This window comes from Glycine max, chromosome 7, assembly GCF_000004515.6.
Source record: "Glycine max cultivar Williams 82 chromosome 7, Glycine_max_v4.0, whole genome shotgun sequence".
In the NCBI taxonomy this organism is placed as follows: domain Eukaryota; kingdom Viridiplantae; phylum Streptophyta; class Magnoliopsida; order Fabales; family Fabaceae; genus Glycine; species Glycine max.
The window spans coordinates 41027814-41041837 of NC_038243.2; the positions used below are offsets into that span (position 1 = coordinate 41027814).

Sequence of the window (14024 nt, forward strand, 5' to 3'; positions counted from 1 at the left end):
TAATCAAGATCAAGATTCAAGACTCAAGATTCAAGAATCAAGAGAAGACTCAATCAAGATAAGTACTAAAAAAGTTTTTCAAAATATTGAGTAGCACAAGAAGTTTTCACAAAATCATTACCAAAGAGTTTTACTCTCTGGTAATCGATTACCAGAAGGTAGTAATCGATTACCAGTGTTTTAAAACGTTAGGATTTCAAATTTCAAGAGTTATAACTTTTGTTTAAACAGTTTTAAAGTATTTTAAACTTGTGTAATCGATTACACAATACTTGTAATCGATTACCAGAGCTTCTAAATGTTTTAATTTTCAAAATTCAAAATGAAAAGTCACATATGTTGATGTGTAATCGATTACACCTTAATGGTAATCAATTACCAGTGACTGATTTCGAAAAATACATTTCCAAAAGTCACAATTCTTCAAGTGACTTGTTTCTAAAGATTTTTTCAAAAGACACAACTATTTTAAGTGACTAGTTTTAAAGAAATTGCCAAGAGTCACAAGCTCTGACTTGAGTCATCAAGAGATTATAAATATGTGACCATGGCATGAGTTTCAAGAATGATTATCATCAATCATCTATCTTTCAATATCTTCTTTCATCTTTTTCAACAAATCTTTCTGAATTATTTCTCTTCATCTTTCTAAAAGTTTTTTATCAACACTTTCTCTTCCAAGAAAAGTTCTTTGTTCAAAAACTTGTGTTATTCATCTTTTTCATTCTCTTCTCCCTTTGCCAAAAGAACGAAGGACTAACTGCCTGAATTCTTTTGTGTCTCTCTTCTCCTTTACAAAAGATTCAAAGGACTAACCGCCTGAGAATTCTTTTGATTCTTCCCTTCCCCTTAAGCAAAAGATTTCAAAGGACTAACCGCCTGAGATATCATTTGTTTCCCCTTACAAAGATTCAAAAGACTAACCGCCTGAGAATTCTTTGTCCCAACACATTGGAGGGTACATCCTTTGTGGTACAAGTAGATGGTACATCTACTTGGGGATTGTTATACTGAGAACAAGAAAGGGTACATCTCTTGTGAATCAGTTCAAGTGGAGGGTACATCCACTTGGTTTTTCAAAAAGAACAAGGGAGGGTACATCTCTTGTGGATCTTTGGCTTGTAAAGGATTTTACAAGGTTGAAAGAAATATCAAGAACCGCAGGTTGCTTGGGGACTGGATGTAGGCACGGTTTGTGGCCGAACCAGTATAAATCTTGTGTTTGTCTTCTTCTTCCCTACACTCTTTAATTTCCGTTGTGTACTTTTAATTATTTCTTTTACTTTTGGTTAAGTTTTTATTTTCGTTCTTTACTTTCTTAACTTAGTAGTAAAAGCCTAATTGAATCTAGTAACATTAAGAAGGATAGATTTTTAATTAGTTATGACACGTTCATAATTAATTCAACCCCCCCTTCTTAATTATTCTGAGGCCACTTGATCCAACAATATCATGAGGAGTGGATTAATATATGGAAAAACAAAAGCAATGATGTTTTAACTGGGCATTGGGTTGAAGGAATAGTGATACATACACCAGCGTACATGGAATAGTATAGGAAAAACACTATTATGTTCTTGTCTGTTGCACAACAACTAAATAATCCACGTACAACAATTACCCATTATGTTGCAAGGACAAGTGTTGAACAAACACATTTTGAAATTTCACATCCTCATTCAGTGCAACCAGCCATGAATGGATGATCAATTTATTTGGTGTCGATTTGAATACACCAAATTCTACGACATCATATTTAGCTTCTTTACAACAATTTGATGCACCATATTCGTTAGGAGAACAAGGACAACGTTCTTCAGCTACAACAACCCACACTAAATATATTGATATCGAACAACAACATCATCATGACGTGGGAGAACCAGTCATACATGAAAGAAGAAATCCGCAATGTAATCAACGTCCACCACCTTGTGGGATTGGTCATCGTCTTGGTCATTGAAGTATAAAATGTTGTGATAATGGGATCAAACATGTTTAAGAACCCCTGCAACGATTTCATCAACCAAGACCTCAAATTAAGAGTAAAAAATTAAAAAAAATGTTTGTCACCCTTAAAACAATATTTAAGTGGTCATCTTATAAAATTTTTTAATGTCAATGAATCCAAAAAAAAAAAATATCGTGCGCCAGTTCCATGGACAGCCACCTTAAAATAGGAGCACAAAATCGAAAAAACTATGATTTGGACCCTTGTAACTATGCTTAAGTGTCCACGTTCTGCATTTTTTTAAAATTATGTCCAACACATTAATGATATTTGTGACACTTTTTCCATAGTTTTAACAGTTTTAAAATATTTTAAAATTTGGTTTTATTCATTTCTTAAAACTAGCTAACAATTTTACTATATTTTAAATTTTGGTTTCAATCATTTTTTAAAACTAACTAACAATTGTAATATATTTCAAATTTTGGTTTCCATCATTATTATGAAACTACCTAACAATTTTAATATATTTCAAATTTTGGTTTCAATCATTTTTTGAAACTAACTAACAATTTTAATATATTTTAAATTTTGGTTTCAAACTTTTTTTTAAAACTAACTAACAATTTTAATATATTTCAAATTTTGGTTCCAATCATTTTTTGAAACTAACTAACAATTTGAAAATATTTTAAAATTTGGTTAAAACCATTTTTTAAAACTAACTATCAATTCAAAAATAGTTTAAATTTTTTTTTCAATCATCTTTTAAGACTAACTAAAAATTTTAGTATATTTTAAATTTTCATTTCAATCATTTTTTAACACTAACTAACAATTTTAAAATATTTTAAAATTTGGTTTTATTCATTTCTCAAAACTAATTAACAATTTTAATATATTTTAAATTTAGGTTTTAACATGTGGCTTCAATCATTTTTTAAAACTAAGTAACATTTTAAAAAAAAATTAAAATTTGGTTCCAATCATTTTTTAAAACTAACTAACAATTTTAAAATATTTTAAAATTTGGTTTTATTCATTTCTTAAAACTAACTAACAGTTTTAATATATTTTAAATTTTGGTTTCAAACATTTTTTAAAACTAACTAACAATTTTAACATATTTCAAATTTTGGTTTCAATCGTTATTATGAAACCAACTAACAATTTTAATATATTTCAAATTTTGGTTCCAATCATTCTTTAAAACTAACTAACAATTTTAATATATTTCAAATTTCAGATTCAATCATCTTTTAAAACTATCTAACAATTTTAATATATTTTTAATTTTGGTTTCAATCATTTTTTAAAAATTACTAAAAATTTTAAAATATTTTAAAATTAGGTTTCAATCATTCTTTCAAAATAACTAAATATTTTAAATTTTGGTTTCAATCATTTTTTAAAACTAACTAACAATTTTAATATATTTTTAATTTTTGTTTCAATCATTTTTCAAAACAAACTAAAATATTTTAAAATTAGGTTTCAATCATTTTTTAAAACTAAATAAATATTTTAATATATTTTAAAACTAACTAACAATTTTAAAATATTTTAAAATTTAGTTACAATTAGTTTTTAAAATTAACTAAATATTTTAAAATTTGATTTCAATCATTTTTTTAAAACTAACTAACATTCTTAAAATATTTTAAATTTTTTTTTCAATCATTTTTTAAAACTAAATGACAATTTAAAATTTTTTTTTATTCATTTCTTACAACTAACGAACAATTTTAATATATTTTAAATTTTGGTTTCAATCACTTTTTAAAACTTACTAACAATTTTAACATATTATAAATTTTAGTTTCAATCATTTTTTAAAACTAACTAAAATTTTTAATATATTTCAAATTTTCGTTTCAATCATTATTTTAAAACTAACTAACAATTTAAATATATTTCAAATTTTGGTTGCAATTATTTTTTGAAACTATGTACTAATTTTAAAATATTTTAAAATTTGGTTTCAACCATTTTTTAAAACTAACTAACAATTTTAAAGTATTTTAAATTTTGGTTTCAATCATTTTTTAAAACTAACTAACAATTTTAAAATATTTTTTCAATTTTTTTTAAAACTAATTAACAATTTTAAAATATTTTAAAATTTAGTTACAATCATTTTTTTAAAATTAACTAACAATTTTATGTTAACATGTTGTTTCAATCATTTTTTTAAACTAACCAACATTTTAAAAATATTTTAAAATTTGGTTGCAATCATTTTTTAAAACTAACTAATAATTTTAAAATATTTTAAAATTTGGTGTTATTCATTTCTTAAATCTAACTAACAATTCTAATATATTTTAAATTTTGGTTTCAATCATTTTTTAAAAATAACTAACAATTTTAATATATTTCAAATTTTGGTTTCAATCGTTATTTTGATACTAACTAACAAATTTAATATATTTCAAATTCTGGTTCCAATCATTTTTTGAAACTAACTAACAATTTTAAAATATTTTAAAATTTCATTTAAACCATTTTTTAAAACTATCTAACAATTTTAAAATATTTTAAAATTTGTTTTCAATCAATTTTTAAAACTAACTAATAATATTAATATAATTTTCATTTTGGTTTCAATCATTTTTTAAAACTAACTAAAAATTTTAATATATTTCAAATTTCGGTTTCAACCATTTTTTAAAGCTAACTAACAGTTTTAATATATTTCAAATTTTGGTTGCAATCATTTTTTATGAAACTAATTAATAATTTTAAAATTTTTAAAATTTGGTTTCAACCATTTTTTAAAACTAACCAACAATTTTAAAGTATTTTAAAATTTGTTTTCAATCATTTTTTAAAACTAACTAACAATTTAAATATATTTTAAATTTTGGTTTCAATCATTATTGTGAAACTAACTAACAATTTTAATATATTTCAAATTTTGTTTCCAATCAGTTTTTAAACTAACAAACAATTTTAAAATATTTTAAAATTTAGTTTCAACAATTTTTTAAAACTAACTAACAATATTTAAATTATTTTAAATTTTGGTTTCAATATTTTTTAAAACTAAAAAATTTAATATCTTTTTAATATTGGTTTGAATATTTTTTTCAAAGTAACAAACTGAAATTACTTTAAATTTTTTTCAATATTTTTTATACCTAACAAATTTCAAATCTTTTAAATATTGGTTTCATTATTTTTTAAAATTTTAAAAAATCGTTTAAAATACTAAAACATAAAAAATAAATTAGAATTTTAAAAATTAAAAAATAAATTAGAAAATAAATTTAAAATAAAAAAACATACGACATACAGATTATTGATCTGTATGGTTCATACGGATTGAGAATCTACATGAACCATACGAATCATGGGTCATACAGATTGTCAATCCATATGATTTTTGTTGACAAAAAATGTCAGACTACATCGTCGACAACCAACAATCATTCAAACAAAATAATGCACCAACAATCATGAAGAAAATAACTTACCTCGAAGAAGATCGCAAATGTGTCAATGAACGGAACACAAATGGAAGTAATGAAGAACATGAACAAAGAAGAAGCAAGAAAGAAGAAGCAGCAACAAAGGAGTAGGAATGGAGGAAGAAGAAGCACCAAGGAATGGAAAGGAAGAAGAATATCAAGAAAGAAGCAACAAAGGCGGCGTAAAAGTAACTCGTATGTACGAGTCACTTTTTTTATTTTATAAACAAAAAGGTGAATGACATTTTAGCCCTTTCACCTTGATTGTTGAATGTCCCAACAAAAATATTGGATGCCCAAAACAACTCCCTTCAAATTTCAATACTTGTTATTTACATCATTTCTAATGATATCCACGTCTCAAATAAAGTCTCGGCATTGCAGAGAAGATAAACAGAAGGATGACAAATGTCACTAAAGAAAATTGACTTAATTATACATTTGATTTCTTGATTATAATTCAGTTTAATTTGATTTTTCAATTATTAAAATATTCAGATCCCTTAATTGTTTAGAACTGAACAATTATATCCATTCTGTTAATTTTGTACCATTGGCCAACGGGGTCAGCCTTTTCTTCTTCTTTCTCTAACCCTCAGTAACTCAAAAGCCACATGACACCATCACCCACGATACCCACCAACATCCACACCCAATGCCCCACATTATGCACTGTCACCCATGAAACCACCAACCTCCGCACCCAGCCCAAACAAGCACGGTCATGCCACCACCAACCTCCACAAACTTGGATCCACCCTCATCCTAAACAAGAAACTCTACACGCCACCACAACCTCTATGAACCCACCACTCAGATCTGAAACCAAGAGCAGCTCCGACCAAGAAGGACGATGAAACACCGGTTACAAAGGGTGGCAACAAAGATGACAACCATGAACTCAAATCTGGATTTTTTTAAAATTTTTTTTCATTCTGATTGTATTCTAATTGTGTTGATTTGAGGTGATTAGGGTCTTGATTGTATTGATTTGAGCTGGTTAGGGTCATGATTGTGTTAATTTGGGGGAGGTTAGGGTACTGATTGAAATTGTTTTGGGGTAATCTGATAGTTATTTTTTTAAAAAAATTATAATAATTAAATTAGGGGTTATAAACAGTCACTTTTTAAAAATATTTTTTATTCTATTATAAAATTTTAAAAATAAATAATAAATATAATGATGGATTTTAATCTTCACTATTTACAAATTTATGCCGCCACAATTTACAACTTAATGGTATCAATTATAATTTGATGAAAGGGGCATAATTGTTTCATCTCAAACAATTAAGAAACCTGATTGAACGTTGAGACCAAATTAAACTTTAAATTATAATTAAAAGACTAAATATACAATTAAGAAAAAATATCATAAATTCAAATATGCACGCTAGAACACTTCATAGTTCATCAATTTTATATACCGATCCTCAAAACTTCAATATTATGCCAATGACTAATGCAAACCAACCTTTACTGACTAACGTATCATAAGATAGCCAAAAGTCCATTTGGCTTAGATTTTAATAGTATTGATTATTGAAGAATTGACATTGAAAGAATTGATGTTACAAAATTTTATTTTTATTTGAGAATGGTATTTTAAAGTTGAGTATAAAAAGATTTTGCTTGGATGGTAAAGTAAATCATCTTTAAGTAAATATAGGCATGTTTTAAGAATTATACCAATAATAAAAACTAAAACATTATACTTCCCTTCAAATCAATTATAATAATCACCCAATTGATTTCAGAAACTCAATTTTTGCAGCAGCACTGTACAAACATGTTATTTTGGCCCCTAAGATGATTTTTGGGGTAAGACAAACAGGCTAAGTGTTATTGGCATTAACAAAACCAACCTGTTTTAATTATTTCATACGGAAATAGAAAGATAACTGAAATACAGAGTTAAATCCTGCCAACGAGGTGGGAACAGGATGCACATTTTAACTAGCAGAATCAGCAACACAACAGCCGAATATGGCAGCAAGGATAAACTTAACATAAAACACTTATAAGAGAAAAAAAAAAGTAAAATAAATCAATTTATAATTGTATACCTCCACTTCTTCAAAAGTGGAAGTTGAATGAGTTTGAGATAGATGAAATTCTTAAAAAGTACTTATAAGAATAGAAATTAAGAAAATATAATAAATCAGATTTTTCTGTAAGTTAAAATTAATTATCCACCTCAACCATTTTAAAAGCGCTCTCATCTTCTCAACAAGCTCAGATACAACTTTTTAAAAAATGGTCTGTATCTGCAATTTTAGCCACAACATCAACATTTTAAGATTACCGTGTCCACATTTGTTCACAATTTCCCACAACATCAAAGATTGCGAAAAACTGCAACCTCAATTTAAAACCTTGCTAAGATACATAAGCTTTTTATATCTTGTGAAAAGAAAAATGATTCATTTTATCTCTTTATGTTCTTCTTTCTAATTGTCAAAAAAATTACCCAAAGTAGCTCTGAAGTGAGAATCTGGAAGTCAAGCTATTTCTCATTTCTTATTCACTATTGGCTGCATTTAAATTCTGCAAATCAACAGTAAAGCATTCCCACCATTATAAAGTAATAAAAGAAACATCAAGCAGGAAACCCACAGTAGCTGAATATTTGCTACACTAGAGTGGATCAAACTAAACAGAACTAGACATGCATAGATCAGGCACTATTGTTACTAAGCCATGAATCACTAGTCAGTAACTAGAGAGTAAAATAGCAACTGATACAACACAACCCTATTGCAAATTAAAAATAATTAATCAAACAGATATAGAGTTGCGAATCCAATAAAATATTGGTCATACCAATTATTGTGACAAAAAAATGAGTCACGATTATTGTGTCAAAAATAAGTGTAATCTATTTGCAATGACAGTACCGGTATGAGTATGACAGCGGGTTAAGAGAAACAAAAAAGGGAAATAAAATTGGGGTCTCACTTTTGGTCTTGACTAGAAGTTGAAGGGGGTTGGGACTCGTTTGGTGTCAAACTTTGCTTTGGCGTCTTCAATTCAATGATGGCTACTTCCTCAACAACCTTTTCGGCCCTGAGAACGAATTCGTAGTAATCAGAATGAGCATCCATACACTGCTTTAATACTTCAATATTTCACTATAGAAGATCCGTAATTCAAATATCCAAGCTTCAACACTTCATACTTCATCCACTTCTAAGGTCAGTACCTCAAACACAATATTTTCATCCACAAAATTCATACCAATATTATTTTAATGGCTAATGCAAAACCTTCCACTGACTTATGGATCATAGGATAGCTAAGAGTCCATATTATTAACATTTTAGAGGCATTAACATTGAAATAATAGATTTCAAAGAATAGATGTTACAAAATTTGATTTCAATGTTAATGCCTCTAAGATTTAAAAAGATGATGCTTGGAGGATAAAGTAAATAAACTTTAAAGTGAAAATATAGGCATTTGTAAGAATTATACTCAACAAAAAAAGCTAAAAGATTTTACTTTCCTTCAAATCAATTCTACTAACCACTGCAGTGGTTTCAGAAACTCACAATTTTTGAAGCAGTACAGTATAAACCATGTTATCTGGCCCATAAGATGACTTTTGCAGTAAAACAAACAGGCTACGTGTTACTAGCATTAACAATAACACTTAATCTAAGTCAACCTGTTTATTTATTTCAAATGGAAATGAAAACATAACAGAAACACAGAGTTAAAGTAAAAAAAAAAAGATGCAAATTTCAACTTGCACAATCTACATGAAACAGCATCTGAATATAGCAGCTAGTTTGGACACACCTATCGGAAAACACTATAAGAAAAAAATAAGTAAAATGAATCAAACTTCTTTCATAAACTAAAATCAATTGATACACCTCAACCTTGGAGAAGTTAAATGAGTTGAGCAAGATAAACTTCCTACATACTTATAGGAAAAGAAAATAAGACAATAAAATAAATAATTTTTTCTTTTAAGTTAATGTTAATTTATCCATCTCAACCTTTTTAAGAGTTCTCTCATCTTACTTCTCTAAAAGCAAAGCTACAAGGTTTTAAAAAAGGTTTACATGATCATGATTTACAATGCCAACGTTTTTGGAGTGACTGCATCTTAACTGCAATTGAAGCCACATTTGTCATCAATTCCGCACAACATCAGGGATTGTGACAAAACTGTGACTGCAATTTGAAAGCCTGCTAAGATACATAAGCTATATATATAACTTGTGCAAAACAATTGATTCATTTCCCCTCTTTATTTTCTTCTCTTACAACTACTTGTCAAAAAAATTTATCCAAACTGACTCCTAATTGAGAATCATGAAGTCAAGCTATTTCTCATTTGTTATTCACCACTAATTCTTATCTCTTATTCACTACTAGATCTAGCAGTTAAATTCTGCAAATGAACAATAACTGAATCACCAAGCTGGAAACCCAATATCACATTCAATAACTGAATATTTGCTATCCTAGAGTTAGACATGCATAGATCACACACAAAATTTTAAAAGAATGTTACAACATCAAGGTTTCTGGAGTCGCCACCACCATAATTGCAGCCGCATCAGCCACATGTGTTTGCAATTTCCCACATTATCAAGGACCACAACAAACTGCAATTGAAAACCTTGATCACACACTCATGTTACCACGGCATGAATCAGTAACAACTAGACAGTAAAATAGCAACTGATGCCATGTAACGCACCCATATGACAAATTAAATCAATTGAACAACAGAGACAGATCTATGAATCCAATTACCCAAGTAAGAAAATACTTTCCATTCTCCATTCCAATTTATTGTGACAAAATAATTGAGCCAGTCAGTGAGAAACAAAAAAAATTAGGGTTCTCACTTTTGGTCTTGTGGTGGTGGTTGTTGTTGATTCTGCTTCTCCTTCTCCAATTCGACGATGGCCTGTTCCTCAGCGAGCTTCTCGGCGCGGATGATGGGCTCGTAGTAGTCGGAGTGGGCTTCCATACAGCGCTTGAGCGCGGCGGTGACCTGGGCGCACTTCTCGAGGAGGTCCTCGTTGTTGCTCTCGGCCTCCTCGACGCAATTCTCCCACCTATGAACTCGTCTCTGCACCCGCCACCCTTCATAAAGAGGCAGAACCCGCACTCTCCTTCTTCCTCTTCCCCGGCTTCGGCTTCGGCTTCGGCTCCGGGAGACACCGAACCTGGTTGATCAGGAGGGAGATCTTGGGGTTTCGCTTCGGGTTGGTGGGAATTTAGAGGTTCTTGGTTCGCGTGTGTGGACATTGTTGGGATGATGTAGCTGAGACGGTAGCTGCGTCGGACGAAAGACACGAATAGATGCTGCAAAACCCTCTAAAACCCTTGACTCAACTTCTTTATCAAGCAAAAAACAAAATAATAATAATCTTTTTAATTAGGCATTAAACTATTTGTTATTTTTAAATACATTTTTGAACTTGGCTTTTTGAATTTGTATTTTTTTAATTAAACAATCTGATTAAAAGTTGTCATATAATTGAAGAATTTATAGACTAATTTAACCTAAATTTCATATATTTTTACATATTTTATATTGAATACTTCAAAAGGAAACCTTCAATGTACTTCCTTAGGTCCCTAATAAGAGGCACTTATAACAAAATTACACATACCAATAAAAATAGGTAAATTTTTTTTTTAAGAAAAAAATATTACTATTGTACTAATTTTATTCTCATTAACTTGAATTTAAATATGTTGTCTCACTTTCTGCCTCACCAATCAAATGGTGATACGTCATTTAAGATATGTATTTTTCATTCAATTCTTAAAATACCTTTAACAAATCCCTAACCCACCCATGGCACGATAAAATAAAAATGGCAGCACAATAATTCTTATTTGTTGCACAAGCACAACCCTCTTCCACAATTTCTTATTTTCTTTATGTTATACGTCTCAAAGTTCTTGTTTCTCATCAGGTAACTCTTCGAAAACCATTTTGTTATGCTCCATATGTCCTTCTCCAGCAACCCCACAACGAGGGTAAGTGTCATCGTCTCTACATTTAAAAAATGCCGACACGTTTCTTCGTGACGTTATTTCATACGATAAAAAAAAATGGTTTCCAATTAGGATCTTCAATTCCTTCCGTGTTGATTGCACCATACAAAGTTTGCTAAAAACAATCTGCTGTATAAAAAGAAAGAAAAAAGCATGCAAGATCAACAAGGCAATCCATAAAGCAACTTGTCATAATGTTGTTATATAACACGCTATGATCATTAGTTTCTAGTCAGATTAATTTTAGCTTGTCCACACATTTTTTGTTATTTGTGATACTCAGGTTTTAGCACTTTTTTTTTTCTTTTTTAATGAATCTTAGAGAGGATTTTGGTCTTAAAGCACTAGGTTTTCCTAATTATAGATATAGATATAAAGATAAATATTACAAGAAGGGAAGGGGTTGAATTGTGATTTAACGTAATGTTGAAAAATTGTTCAAAACCATGGAAGTTGTTTGTCTATAAAGATACCTACGTAAGAAACTGTAACAACCTCTATTACAAGAGCACTTCAAACAATGAGAAAAATGAGTTTGCAAAAATGTAGTATATCTTAAAAAAATCGAAACACAATTCAGACCTAAGATCAGTCAAAATCATAAAGAAGGCAAAAGATAAGCATACACAAAATGTTATATTAGTTTTTCTCTACCACTGAGACTATGTCCAGTTCTTGGGAAACCACCAAGTTTCACTAACTTTTCACAAGTTACACGTATTATACCACAACCACTTCTGACTCTTACAAATCAAACTCTATCCCAAGTTTGATCAACACCTAATATTCTTTGTTCTACCAAGTCATTGCTGGCTCTAACCAAGTCAGACAAATTTGTGGTTGGGGATTACTCAAAGATTAAAGTAGAATCGTCTTACAAACACATAAACAAAATCAACACTTAGTTTTTTTCTCTCAGGATGTTCAAGGTGTTTTAAGAGCTTTTTCTAATCTTACAAGAGTATACAAAGAATCTTGTTGAAGGAGAAGAGTAAGAATAATTTGTGCGAGATCAACTACTTTAGTCTTCAAAGCTTATGGTTTATATAGGCCTCGTCTTCAAGTATCCATTGTCTCATAACGAGTAGATCTTCCCTTGATCCTCGTCTAACAAAAGAGGGTCGTTGGGTGCATTTAATGCCATCCTTTCCTCGTGCGGATATCTCTTTGTTTAAGGCATGCATATACAAGAAATTGTAGCAGGTAGTCACATCTTTGTGTCAAAGCAGGTCTTGCGTAGCAAAGCTCTTCTTTTGATAGTGAAGATGACATATCAGATCTTGACTTCATATATTCTTCATAGGATTTAGCAGATCCTAAGAGAATGTTTCTGCAAACAGAATCTTAGACACATAGTAATAAATGAAGTTTTAAAGATTATACCACATGTGGTAGCAAATCATGACTTTATTTTCCTATCATCTGAAAAACATCAGACACAAATATTATAACGATATCAGATGCATACCACAACTTTTGACCTTTGTATTTGTTTGCATCTGATCAAAATAATTAAGAAACTTGATTCGTCTTTAAGACGTAAACGTCCTTTTGACTCAACAATCTCTCCCTTTTTTATGATGTCAAACAATTAAAAATGTAAAAGATGAATACTAACTTAAAGTATTTCATTGAAAAACATATTAGTAGTCTTATCAGATGCAAGAAAGTATAAGACAAAAAAGAAAACTTAAAGCATCATAAGACTTCAAGACAAAGTTTGAACAGGTAACAAAAATCATTTCTCTTTTATTCATGTAAAAAATTTCACATCAAGGAGATTTATTTTGGATTACATAATAAATAGATAGGACATAAGTCACCATAGAAGCTACCCCTTAGATTGTGCTTCCTTCGAACATATAGGCTTAGCTCCCCCTCAGATTCTGCTTTCTTCAGATTTTGACATTTTCCTATCAAGTGATTCATCTTCGTGTTTAACCAGACGCCCTAGACAAGCTTTAACAAAGTGCACAAAGGCTTCATCTTCGTCATATTTAAGGATTACTTTTTTACCCTTATAGAAATTGATCTTCTGACAGAGTACAAGCTTGTCAACAACAATCTAAAAGCTAGTTTCTGATGTGGCCAAGCACAAGAACTAGGTTCCCAACATGAAGGGAAAATGATTGTTGAGTCTTTGAATTCTACCTAAAAAGGTTTGTCTGGATTGAATCTCCTCTTTATAGGCAGATAACATCATTCTAAGTTCTAGCCTATAATTTGATGATTCCTAGTCAGAGAAATTCAGACTAGCTTCTGGATCAACCAATAAAATATCTTCAGTCTGGAAGGTCACGTCAGACTAAGAATGATCTTAGGGAAGAACAACATTAGATGTGCATAGAAGACTTATCAACTGTTGTAAATTCATGGTAGTGGAGAAAGGTGTATTAGTAGATGCAACTTTTCTACTTTTCCAGATGATCGCGCTAGGAGGATAAACCTTGTACTTTGTTGGCAAATGCTCAAAGATAATGTTGTTGGGATTGGGAACTGTAGTCTGTTAAGGAGGAAGCATTTGAAGGACTGGTCCATTTGCACCATAGAAATCAAAAGCATGTTACTCCTCT

At 29.7% G+C, this 14024-nt stretch overlaps 1 pseudogene; it reads right to left on the minus strand.

Moving 5' to 3' along the window:
• Nucleotides 1-7667: 7667 nt before the first annotated feature.
• Nucleotides 7668-10770, minus strand: LOC100820427 (uncharacterized; annotated as a pseudogene).
• Between the last annotated feature and the right edge of the window lie 3254 nt (nucleotides 10771-14024).